At 47.5% G+C, this 13408-nt stretch overlaps 1 long non-coding RNA gene across 1 annotated transcript in view; it reads right to left on the bottom strand.

The window, feature by feature from the left end:
• Nucleotides 1-4868: 4868 nt before the first annotated feature.
• Nucleotides 4869-13408, bottom strand: part of LOC142741255 (uncharacterized) — a 28678-nt gene continuing 20138 nt past the window's right edge. The window contains exon 3 of the long non-coding RNA XR_012881047.1: nt 4869-4917. This is a non-coding gene — a long non-coding RNA (uncharacterized LOC142741255). The remainder of the gene's footprint in view (nt 4918-13408) is intronic.

Here is a 13408-nt window from a genome sequence, read left to right as displayed (position 1 = left end):
GTCACAAGGATTGATTTCTGAAAAATGGGCGTTAAAAACGGATCCAGTGACATCTATGGGGCCGTCGGGCCATGAAAATGGACAATATTAGGACATGTTCAATTTATTGATGGCCAGTATTCACAAGCCGTCACTGTCGTGTGAATATAGCCTAACACAGTAACTGATTAATGCCCCAAGCACACGACTGTAGTTTTCATCCGTAATTACGGATGAAATTGCGGACCCAGTCATTTCTATAGGCCAGTTGCACCTTTCCATATATTTACGGATGTGTGTTTGGGCCGTAGAAATGATCCACAAAATATAGAACATGTCCAATATTTGTCCGAATTTGCTCCCCCATAGAAGTCTATGGGAACCTGCGCAATTGCGGACAGGTACGGATGTGCATCTATAGCTGTCCGTAATTGTGGAAGCGTTGCTATGCGACACCTGGGGATTTCCCAGGTTGTAGGACTATTCATACAAAACAGCACCAATGGAGAGTGTGACAACATGTCTTTGAGCAAAAGCCAGGTGGAGCAGCTTATCCAGGCAATCCAGGACAAAAACACCATATTGAAGGACCAGGTGTGGATGGAGGCGGTCCAAGAGCTTCATGCAGATGAATGTGAAACTGGGACAAGAAAGCAGCGGGCCAAGTTCTGTAAGTTGTCACCCTGCCCCAAAATGTTAACTACTTTTTTTTTTCTTTTTTTACACAGGCAGTGAGGCAAAATTGTGGTTAAATACTTGCCGTGACCAATATAGGAGGGAGTTAATTTCCAATGGGAGGAGATGTGATGGATGGCTAAAAAAAAAAAAAAGACGTACACTGAGCATCCGAGGTTTCTCAGCAATCTCATGGACATTGGGCCGTAAGTAAATAATCAATAATTTTTTAATATTTTTTTTCACTTTTGAAGCATGGGTCTATGCTATGTCCCACAGATACCTGTGGGACATAGCATACTTCCATCCATCACACAATTTGATATTGCTCGTTGTGTAGCTAGGGCTCATGTGGACACATGGGCCTATGCTATGTTGCACAGATACCTGTGTGACATAGCATAGTCTCTTCCATCACACATTTTTATGTTGCTAGTTGTGTACCTAGGGCTCATTCGCACACATGGGCCTATGCTATATTGCATAGATACCTGTGCGACATAGCATACTTCCATCCGTCACACAATTTTATGTTGCTCGATGTGTAGCTAGGGCTCATGTAGACACATGGGGCTATGCTATGTTTCACAGATAACTGTGCGACATAGCATACTTCCATCCGTCACACAATTTTATATTGCTTGATGTCTAGCTAGGGTTCATGTAGACACAGGGGGCTATGCTATGTCACACAGATACCTGTGTGTAGCTAGAGCTAGATAAAAAAAAAAATTTGAGTAGGTAGGGCATAGTTTACAGAGTTAAACATTTTTTCTGTTTTCAATCATAGAACTATAGTCTTCAGGAGTACTCCGATAAGACATAGATAGTCTCCAGTTGGTGGACCCTCCCAGCCTGCGCAACAGCTTCTGCCAAGGGACCCAGAAGTTCCAGTGGGCCCGACCAGTAACCCTATTCCTCCAAGACCAAGAGGCCACAAGCTGGGTCATGGACAGCAGAAGACAAGGGACTTAATAGATGCCCAGGTGCTGGGACACCTGTCCAGAAGATCAGAGGAGACAGTGGAGGACGCCTTTGGACACGTGGTGGCTATGCATTTGAAGCAGGTACCCTGGGACAGGTTTCTTAATTGCGAGTCAGCCATACTTGGGGTCGGCCATACTTGGATTCACCTCCAGCCCTGCACCGATGGAACTCTATAATGCCATAGATTTCCATTGGAGCAGGCTGTGTGGGCAAAATCCGTCACACCTGCAAACTCCACCAACACCCCAACATCGAAGCTACCGCAGTACAGGGGTTACTACCACCCTTCTCAATCCCTGTACTTCCAGGATAGGCCCATGTTCCAGACACCGAGTCCCTCTTATTCAGGTGGGCCGTTTTCTAATTACCCACACTCCACACAAGAGCAGGGTGGTGACAAGCATGGAGCTAGTTTACCTGGTGCCAGATCCAAGGATCTGTTTGAACTGTACTTTTTTTTCAGGGGGGGTATTTATTTTTGTAAATATTGTGTTTATTTTGTTATAACAAAAATTTTGTTACAATTTTGTTTCAAACAAGTTTCATTATATTTTTTTGTTCTGTTCTGTGTATGTCTACTGTATATAGAATGTTTGTTTATATGTGTGCTGTACGTAGAATGTATGTGTATGCGTTCTGTATATATAATGTATGGGTATGTGTGCTGTATGTAGAATGTATGCAGGCCTTAAAAGTGTTTACCCATCTTAGACATTTATGGCATATCCACAGAATATGCCATAGATGTCAGACCTTTGGGACCCGCACCTATCTGTATAATGTGGCCCCCTGAACCCCGTTCTACCTTTCTTGGCTCACACTGCGTCGCCGTCACTTCCTGATTCGATTTTCAGGATTTATGGAAACAGCGTAGCTCGCAGAGCTACGCTATTTCCGTAACTCTCATAGAAGTGAATGGCAGTTATGCAAACAGCGTAGTAGGCCGTACCACGCAGCTTCCGTAAATGCCATTCACTTCTATGCCCTTCACTCTGCCAGCTGTTTTTGTAACGCCCCACCATGAAAGAAATGTAATGGCCACGGTCGCATACCGTCACCTCCCCTTACGACCGCAGACCTCCTCTGGCTGACGTCTCCTTACCCAGAGACGTCAGCGCATCTGGCCGCTCTGTCCTGCAAAGTCCACGAGGGGGCGCGCGCATATGTAATTAGTTAATTATTATTTCCCAGATCACCCTGGACTATAAAAAGGGCCCTGCCCTTTCACTCCTTGCCTGAGCACTGTTGTTATCTACCCATGTTCGTATTCCAAATAGTCCCTTAGTGTTATCCTGCTCTCAGTGTTTCCGTGCCCTGCTACCTGTGTCCTGTATCAAGTGCTGTGTTTTGTTACTGAGCCTTTCTATTGTTGGAGTCGTGTTGTGCTGCCTGCTGTTATACGTCTGCTGTCATCTGCCACTCCTGGTATCATCCACCACATCTGGTGCTACCTGCCACACTTGCTGTTATATACCACATCTGGAGTCATCTGCTACTCCTGGTATCATCCGCCACGTATGGCGCTACCTGACACATCTAGCCCTATGCGTGCCAAAGCCTCTGCCACTGTCTGGACTATCTCAGGTACACTTGTGCTATGAACTTTTGTATAGACTTTGCATAGACGGTGACTTGGCCAGCTGCCTCTCTGCTATGGCGGAGCGGCCTAGTGGGTCCACATACACCTAGATCATGACAATCAGGAAGTGGTTGGCAGGCAGCGCCAGCCGAGAAAGGTAGAACCGTGTTTAGGGGGGCCATTTATACAGATAGGTGTGGGTCCCTGAGGTGGGAGCCACATCTATCTGAAATTTATGGCATATCCTTTGGATATGCCATAAATATCTAAGATGGACAAACCAAATACCACACCACACTGACCACAGAAAAAAATAAATTCATTTTTGTTTTCACATATTTTAGTTAGCGTTCTTTTTTTTTTTTTTACTCATGTCTTCTTTTGCACTTTTTTTTCTTCTTTCTGCTTGGTTGTTTTTTTCATATTTTTAACTACTTTTTTATTTTTTCCAGAGCACTAAACTTTTGATATAATCAACATACATTATTATTGCTTTGTATTTCTGAACACGATACCTTTTCGCCTTAAAACATATATACTGTATATTAAAAAAAAAATTTTTTGTGAAAAATGGAAAAAATTAAAGAAATTGAAAAAATATATAAAAAGAAAAAAGTAAAAACATTTATTTTAAAAAAAGTTTAACAAACTAAAAAAATGTATTAAAAAAAATAAATACAATTAAATACATTTTTATTCCAAAAATTGTATCAAGAAAAGGGGGAACATAAAGTTATTTTTGCAGAAATACTTAAGCTCGCAACCTACGTCAAGGGTCCTCATTCTCTTGTGAGTGCTTAACTAATAACTACAATTGGGAACAACTAACTAGCTAAGAAAAGATAAAATCCAGAACCAACGCAGGAATGACAGCTGTCGATATCCAACTATCTACCGCCGTGCATTTTATCCATTTGCGGAGGAACCGCCCCAGCAGAGGACACAAAGTAGTCTGCATAGAATTCCCGAGTCAACAGTCCAGCTGCTCCAACTCTTCCATGCCATGTCCACAGGGATGGCAGAAGTAGGAGGAAACTGCCCCAGGTCAATGTCAAGTGCAGACTCATGAATCCGGCATAAAATGTGTAGAATAACACTGGCTTGGATAACCTGTTCTGTGATCCATTTGAAGAGTGCTCTGGAATACCCACCATTTGCTGTTCAGAATCCCGAAGGCACACTCCACATACCGTCTCGCACGGATGAGCCGGTAATTAAAAATATGCCTTTCATCCAAACCACGCCAGGGGAATGGTTGAAACACATGGGGGAAGTCCAAATCCTTCATCTGCCATGATGGCAAATGGGGCTGGGGGTCCAGTAGATCCAGGCAGATGTCAGCCCTGAAGATGCCAGCATCCAAAGAGCTTTCATAGGCCCCTATATCTACAATTACAAACTGGTAGTCGCTGTCAGCCAAGGCCAACAGCACCACAGAGAAATACTGCTTGTAATTAAAATATAGGGACCCTGAGTGAGGCGGCTTCTTCACATGAATGTGTTTGCCATCCAGCGTGCCAACACAGTTGGGAAAATGGATCCAAAGCCAGTTTTGTGATTTGGGCTGTGGCATCACCGCTGCTCTCAGTGTCTGTCAGATGACTTTACAGGTCAGACAGATGATCTGCGAAATGGTGGAGCACCCCAGCACAAACTCAAAATGAAGTGATGCAAATGAGTTCCCTGTTAATAGGAATCTGTGAAAATAAATAAATAAAATTACTGCTAGCAGTACCAATCGCCAAAAACAAGTCAGTTCAGAATAGCATGATCCACAGATGCGTAGGGCATCCTTTCAACTAAAGAAACCAAAGCTATATCAGCCGAGGAATCCAACAGAGCTCTCTCACAAAGCACAAATGCCAGAGAAAATGGTGCCAGAGTGATCAGGTGAACTTTTCAAGAAGTTTGGACATGTTGTTGACATCATTTGTAGACTCCCATTTTTTTTTTTTTGCAGAACCGTAAATACGGATGAACTACAGATTCACTACGGACTGTATTGCTGGACAGCGTGCCGTATATGCAGATGACTTCAGGATGACTATGGATTCGTATTGTGGACAGTAAAAGCCATTACAGTCATGTGCATGAGGCCTAAAACAGATTTAATGTGAAACTATATTAAAAATTTGAAGAAAACAATATATACCCAAATTCTGTGAGATAATTCCCATTATTTACTCCTATAAAAATTTTCATACAGCATTCTCACTACACTCCTAGATAAATACCTTAAGGGTGCAGTTTTAAAAAAAGGGTAATTTCTTAGGGGTTTCTATCATTCTGTCAGCTCAATTCCTCTACAAACATCGGATGGGTCTTTGGCTATGTTTTAGAGAAGCTTCTGATCGCATGGCCACACTTGATGTGCCCTTGCGATCAGCATGACGTGTATGTATATGTCGACAACAAGTTGGGGACCAAGCAATAATTTTAGTTTTTTCATTGTTGCATCTCAAGAGCCATAATTTTTTTATTCTTCCATGGATGTAGCAGTACGAGGGCTTGTTTTTTGCGGGACAAATTGTATACTTCTTTTCTGATTTTTTTTTCCCTGGGCAAGTGATACTTTGAAGATTAATCAAATGTTCAGGCATTTCTCTGAAATTACACAAAGACCTATCAACAAATTTTGTAATTACAGTTCTTTAGTTATGTAGATGAGGCTGGTGCAGATTAAAAGACCACCAGTGGTTTTCCTTTGTTAGTACTTGACCCTTCTTTTAACTAGTTTCAACCTCCGAGTCCAAAACTAGTGCATGTCACTGCGCATTTATTTTGCTTAGATGTATTATAAGTATATATATATATATATATATATATATATATACGTATATATATATATATATATATATATATATATATATATATATATATATATACATATATATACTTATAAAACATCTATGCAAAATAATTATGCATAAAAAAATCTATGCTATATGTATATGTAAAACACAAAGCAGATGACGAGGACGCAGCACTCCAAATGGAAAGCTAGATCTCTAAATAGTGCTGCTTCCTCGTCATCTGCTTTGTGTTATCTATCAGGAGAGGTCGTTCCTGTCAATCTTTGCACCAGCAGTTTGAGTTTCTTGCTACTGTGCTGCTCCACTTACCTATTTATATATTGCTGTAGGGTGGCACTGTAGCTCACCTGGTTGACCTCCACAGCCCGGACTTTGTTGCTTGCTTACCATACTCAAGCTTGAGAAAGATCCTGTACACAAGGACTGAAACATTGCACGTGGGCTAATAAAGTCCGAACCATTTTTCACTTACTTTTTGGAGTACTGCCTATTTTCTTATTATTGTATACCTACTGCTTGCAGGCCTCAAGTCCTGGGATCTGCACCCACCATTGACTATTATCACTTGGTGCTGTTCTGATATCCTGTCTGTATATATTTATATATATACAGTCGAGTCACATTATTATGACCACCTCCTACTTTCGACGTCGGCAGTGCGTAGTCCATGAAGGAAGTGATGTGTCATGGACTGGCTTGGTGGGTATATAAGGTGTCCGCTAGGGTTTTCTGAACACATATTACTCGTTGTTGCCATGGTTAATAGGGGCGATTTATCAGAGTTACAAAAAGGGATGATTATTGGCTTTCGGGTGGCAGTATTTCTCAAAGAGCGCTGTTTATGAACTGTTTGCGTACTGTTGTGGTGAAATTGTATCGCGAGTGGACAATTGGCACCATTGGGAGTAACCAACGTGGAGACTGCGGAGCACTATGTGCCATTGGTGTCATGCGAATAACACGCTAAAGTGGAGCAGCTCACGGTGACAATCAACCAGGGGGGCTACCAGACGTGTATCTAAAACAACAGTTCAGCGAACCGTACTGTTTATGGGGGTCTGAACCAGATGGATGGTCACTGTTTCTATGCTAACAAAGGTGCATCGGAAAGAAAAGGCTTCAATTTGCACGGCAGTATTGGAGTTGGACCAGCGATGATTGGCAAAGGGTTGCCTTCTCTGATTCACATTTTCTGCTTCTTTGAACGGATGGACGTTGGCGTGTCAGGCGAGAAACATTAGGGAACAAGCACCTTGCAGCTATTGCTGGAAGAACACAAGCTGGTGGTGGCAGCGTTATGGTTTGGGGAATTTTTTCATGGCATTCTCTGGGCCCACTTATCCATGTGGAAGGCACTCTGAACCGATTTGGGTATGAATCCATCGTTACAGGGGTTGGAAGATCCTTCTGACTTTTTGGGTTTTAAGCATGAGGTGTCAGAAAAGTTACCGCAGCTTGTGGTGATCAAGCGTTCATAGCAATGTAGCTTTTTGACCCTTCAATGTCGGCTCTTCCTATCGTAAAGCAGAATTCACCAAGCGTTGGATTGTTCACCCACTAATAGGGAACGTGGGCTGGGTTTAGACCATCGTGAGACAGGTTAGTTTTACCCTGTTGATGATTGGGTTGTCACCATAGTAATCCTGCTCAGTATGAGAGGAACCGCAGGTTCAGACATTTGGTGTATATGCTTGGCTGAGGAGCCAATGGGATGAAACTAACATCTGTGGGATTATGGCTGAACGCCTCTAAGACAGAATCCCTCTAAGCGCGATGATACAGCAGTGCCGAGAAGCCCAGGTGGGCCAGGGATAGCCGGCTCTCTCTTTTCCCTCCCCTCGAGGTGGGCGCAGAAGTGCCAGCGTGTAGAGCCGCACGCCTCGGGACCGGAGCGCGGTCGTAAGCCCCGCCGCCTCTCTCCCTGAGCACGTTCGTTGGCGGTGGCCATGGAGAACCATGGCGGGAGCGATGCATGGTGGCGGCAGCCGAGAGCGAGCACCAGAGCGCTAGCAGGGGCCGCCACTGTCTGATGCAGGGATGGACAGAGAAGGCAGGAGTGATGCATAATGGCGCCGGCCATGTGTGAGCTCCAGAGCGCGAGTGGCGAGTGCCGCTGTGTTATGCCGGGACAGAGTTCCAGGGAGCGATGCATGGTGGCGGCGGCCGTGTGCGAGCTCCGGAGCGTGAGAGGCGGGTGCCGCTGTTTGATGCTGGGGTGGAGATCCAAGGCAGGAAAGATGCATGGTGGCGGCGGCCAAGAGCAAGCTCCAGATCGCGAGCGGTGGGCTCCACTGATGCCGGGATGGAGAGCCATGGTGGAGTTCCAGGGAGCGATGCATGGTGGCGGTGGTCATGTGTGAGCTCCACAGCGGGAGCGGCGAGTGCCACTATAGTATGCCGGGACGGAGTTCCAGGGCTCGAGCGGCTGGTCTTGGCCACCTCAGGCCGCACTCCTAGAAGTCCCCCGTCGGCCTCACTCGTGGGTCCGTTCCCATTTCACTTTACCTTCTCAAAAAGCTATGAGGTTAGATTTGAAGGCTAGATCTGACCAGCAGTTCCAGGAGCCTGGCCTCTTTGGCGCCTCTCACCGGTGTATTAGACCAGGTGACACTCGATGGGGTGACGTCAATATGGCCACCTTTGACCCTGGCCGAGCGGGGGTTCTAGGGCGAGAGTGGCAGGTTGTGGCCTCCTCACACCGCTCTCCTAGAAGTCCCCCTCGGCCTCGCTCACCAGTCGGTTCCCATTGTACTTTACCTTCCCAAAAAGCTATGAAGTTGGATTTGAAGGCACGAACAAGACTTCCAAGTACTTCCCTGGCCCCTAATTCGCCAGACTTGATTGAACCCAATTGAGCATCTGTGGGACCGATCATCTTGTTCGCTCTATGAATCTTCCCCCACGCACACTCCAGCTAATGTGGGATATACTGCAGTCAGAATGGCTCCAGATACCTGAGACAACCTACCAACTGTCACGAGGCGGGTTAGTGGACCCACTAGGCCGTACCGTTGTAGCGGGAAGGCAGCTGGACAAACCGCAGGAAACCCCAGAAATACAATGTCCCGCACAAGGGTACCTGAATAGTCCAGATGGTGGCCGCAGCTCTGGCACAGATGAGATGGGTGTAGCGGATGGCGCCAAACGTGGCGGATGACACAGGAGCCGCAAGTTGCGCCAGACGTGGCGGATTCCTCCGGACATGGCAGATGACACAGGACATGGCAGATTCCTCTGGATGTGGCAGATGACACAGGACGTGGCAGATTCCTCTGGACGTGGCAGATGACACAGGACGTGGCAGATTCCTCTGGACGTGGCAGATGACACAGGACGTGGCAGATTCCTCTGGACGTGGCAGATGACACAGGACGTGGCAAGACTTGATACTAAGGCAAAGCACGGAAACAGGAACGGGGAACAAGGCACGGGAAACAACAGGAACGGGAAACACTAAGGGACCATTTGCAAGACAGACTGGGAAAACTAACAACGCTCAGGCAAGGATTAGAAGGCCAGGGGCCTTCTTATAGACCAGGAAATCGTGGCAGTTGATGATGATGACGATTTCCTTGTTGTGCGCACTGGCCCTTTAAGGCCGGGCGCGAGCGTGCGTGCGCACCCTACGGGACAGAGCCGAATGGAGCGGAAGTGAGTGCTGGTGTCTCCTAGGAGGGAGACGGGGACCAGCGCTCACAGATCCATTGCTGCGGGCGTCGGGAGGTGAGTGAACCCGACGGCCCGCGGCCATGGACGCTACCGTATCCCCCCTCTTACGCCCCCTCTTCTTGGGGCCAGAGTGAGAGAGGAACTTTTTAATAAGAGCAGGGGCGCTGAGGTTCTCTTCTGGCTCCCAGGACCTCTCCTCAGGACCAAACCCTCTCCAGTCCACCAAATAGAAAGTCCTTCCTCCTACCCTTTTGCAGTCCAGGATCTCCTTTACCTCGAATATATCAGAGAGACCGCAGGAAGCAATTGTGGAACTAGAAGTCTTGCTGTAGTGGTTCAGGACCACTGGTTTCAGGAGGGACACATGGAAGGAGTTAGGGATTCTGAGGGTAGGAGGCAGCCGCAGCTTATAGGAGACAGGGTTGATTTGTTGCAGGATCTCGAAAGGACCAAGGAACCTGGGAGCGAACTTGTATGAAGGCACCCTTAAGCGAATGTTCCGAGAAGACAGCCAGACTTTAGTCCCAGGAAGATACTGAGGCGGCACTCTTCTCCTAGTATCCGCCTTACGCTTCATGCGATCTACCACCAGCAAAATAGAGGACCGGGTCTGTTGCCAGATTTGCAGGAAGTCCCCATATGCAGAGTCAGCAGCGGGTACCTGAGATGAAGTTGATACAGGAAGAGGGACTCTGGGATGTTGACTGTACATGATGTGAAACGGAGTGGAAGTGGTGGACTCGCTTGTGTGGTTGTTGTAAGAAAACTCGGCCCATGGAAGAAGCTGTACCCAGTTATCGTGCTGTGAAGAGATGAAGTGGCGGAGATAATTTTCCATGATCTGGTTGATCCTCTCAACTTGCCCATTGGACTGGGGGTGATAGGCAGAGGAAAATTCCGAACTCACATCCAAGAGTTTACAGAGGGCTCTCCAGAACTTAGAGGTAAAATGAACACCCCGATCAGACACGATGTGAAGAGGTAAGCCATGCAAGTGGAAGATGTGCTGAATGAAGAGACTCGCCAAACGAGGAGCAGAGGGTAGGCCGTTCAGCGGGATAAAATGAGCCATCTTAGAGAACCGGTCCACCACCACCCAGACAGTGTTACATCCTGCTGAGGGAGGAAGGTCAGTGATGAAGTCCATCGCAATGTGCTGCCAGGGGGCACTGGGTACAGGCAGAGGTTGAAGCAGGCCGGCAGGCTTGCTGTGAGTCACTTTGTTAGAGGCACACACCGTGCAAGCAGAGACAAAGTCCAGAACATCCTTAGGTAGCGTGGGCCACCAGAAGTGACGAGCAATCAACTCTTGGGTTTTACGGACACCGGCGTGCCCAGCCAGTTTAGAACAGTGTCCCCAGAGGAGAATTATTTTTCTGTCTGCCAACCGAAAGTCCTCCCAGGAGGGTTGTCTCTAACCTGCACAGGATTAGCAGTGACAATGCAGGACAGGTCTATGATGGTCTGAAGGGACTCCACCGAGTCTTCCGTCTCAAACGATCTGGACAGGGCATCGGCCCTCACATTCTTGTCCGCGGGACGGTAGTGGAGCATAAACTGGAAATGGGTGAAGAACAGCGACCACCTGGCTTGACGAGGATTCAGACTTTGAGCGGACTGAAGGTAAGTAAAATTCTTGTCGTCGGTGAAGATGAGGATGGGGTGAGCAGCGCCCTCCAGAAGATGTCTCCACTCCTCCAGAGCCAACTTGACGGCCAGCAGCTCCCGATCTCCAATGGAGTAATTGCGCTCAGCAGAGGAAAACAGTCTTGAGTAGTAGCCACATACTACTGCCTTTCCTTTGGAGCTCCTCTGGAACAGAAGTGCACCTGCACCAACAGAGGAAGCGTCCACTTCCAGTGAGAACTGCCGAGATACGTCAGGATGATGGAGGATCGAGGCTGAAGTGAAGGATTTCTTGAGGCTAATAAATGCGGACTCTGCCTCTGGAGTCCACACCTTGGCGTCCACACCCTTCTTGGTAAGGGTCGAGATGGGAGCCGTCAGAGAAGAGAAGTTAGGAATGAACTGCCGGTAGAAATTGGCGAATCCCAGGAACCGCTGTATGGCCCTTAAGCCTTGGGGACGTGGCCACTCCAGGACAGCCTTCACTTTCTCAGGATCCATTTTGAGGCCTTGATCCGAGATGATGTAGCCCAGGAAGGGCAGAGAGTTCTTCTCAAAGACGCACTTCTCCAACTTGGCGTATAAATGATTCTCCCTCAATCGTAGTAGAACCTGACAGACATGCCTCCGATGAGTCGTCGGATCTGGGGAGAAAATCAACATATCATCGAGATAAACAACAACACAGACATAGAGTAGATCCCGGAAGATATCGTTAACGAACTCCTGAAACACTGCGGGAGCGTTACACAGGCCGAAGGGCACCACCAGGTATTTGTAGTGCCCGTCCCGGGTGTTAAATGCTGTCTTCCATTCATCACCCCGGCGAATCCGGACTAGATTGTAAGCCCCATGCAGGTCTAGCTTAGAAAAATTTTTGGCCCGTCGTATGCGATCAAACAGCTCAGAGATGAGAGGCAGCGGGTATTTGTTTTTGACTGTGATCAGGTTGAGCCCCCTGTAGTCAATGCAGGGACGAATGGATCCATCCTTCTTTTTAACGAAGAAGAATCCAGCCCCGGCCGGGGAGGAAGATTTTCGTATAAAACCCCTCTCCAGATTCTCCTTGATATAGGCCGACATGGATAGAGACTCAGGCAAGAAGAGAGGATATACCCGTCCACGGGGGAGAGAGGCATTAGGAACCAGTTCAATGCGGCAGTCATAAGTCCGATGTGGGGGCAGCGTCTCAGCCTCCCGTTTGCTGAAAACATCTGCATACTGAGCAAATTGGGAAGGCAATCCCGCCAACGACTGATGCAGAGGAGGCTTGACAGGATGGATTTGCAACAGACAATGACCATGGCACTTGGGGCCCCATTGGAGAACCTCTCCAGAATTCCAGTCCAGGACTGGGGCATGTAGTTGAAGCCAAGGCAGGCCCAGCAGAACAGGATTGATGGCCTTGGGCAAAACAAGGAAAGAAATATATTCAGAATGAAGTACTCCAACCTGGAGCTTCAACAGCTTGGTTTTAGAGATAATGGGATCAGGCAGAGGCAGTCCATTAACTGAGGCAACAGCCAGAGATGTCTCCAGGGGAACTGTGGGCAACTGAAGATGATCCACCAGCTCTTTCTGGATGAAGTTAGCAGCAGAGCCAGAGTCAAGATAGGCAGAGACTTGATGCGTCCTCTCGCCGGATACCAGGGTCACAGGAATAGTCAATTTGGAAGCGAATGCTCTGTTAGGCTCTGTTCCACCTAGGGTCGTCTCTCCAACCAATCCTAGGCAAGGGGGTCTCTCTGGCTTCTGGGGACACAGATGCACAATATGGCCTCCATGGCCGCAATACAGACAAAGTCCAGAAGTGCGTCTGCGTTGTTTCTCCTGGGTGGACAATTTGACATAATTGCCCTGCATCGGATCCTCTGGTGGGATGACTGAGGGGGATTGCAGGACAGCAGAATACAGCCTGGGGAGTTCTCTCCCCCGGAGAACCTCTTGGGAATGTTCCTGGATCCTCATGTCGACACGGGAGGAGAGTAGGATGAGATCGTCCAGGGTGGATGGCAGATCACGAGCAGCCAGCTCGTCCTTGATCCCTGAAGACAGTCCCTGCCAGAATGTAGCCACCAAA

The sequence above is a fragment of the Rhinoderma darwinii genome, chromosome 2 (assembly GCF_050947455.1).
Source record: "Rhinoderma darwinii isolate aRhiDar2 chromosome 2, aRhiDar2.hap1, whole genome shotgun sequence".
Classification (NCBI taxonomy): domain Eukaryota; kingdom Metazoa; phylum Chordata; class Amphibia; order Anura; family Rhinodermatidae; genus Rhinoderma; species Rhinoderma darwinii.
The sequence above is the reverse complement of the archived record's forward strand: the minus strand, read 5'-3'. Positions and strand labels throughout refer to the sequence as shown.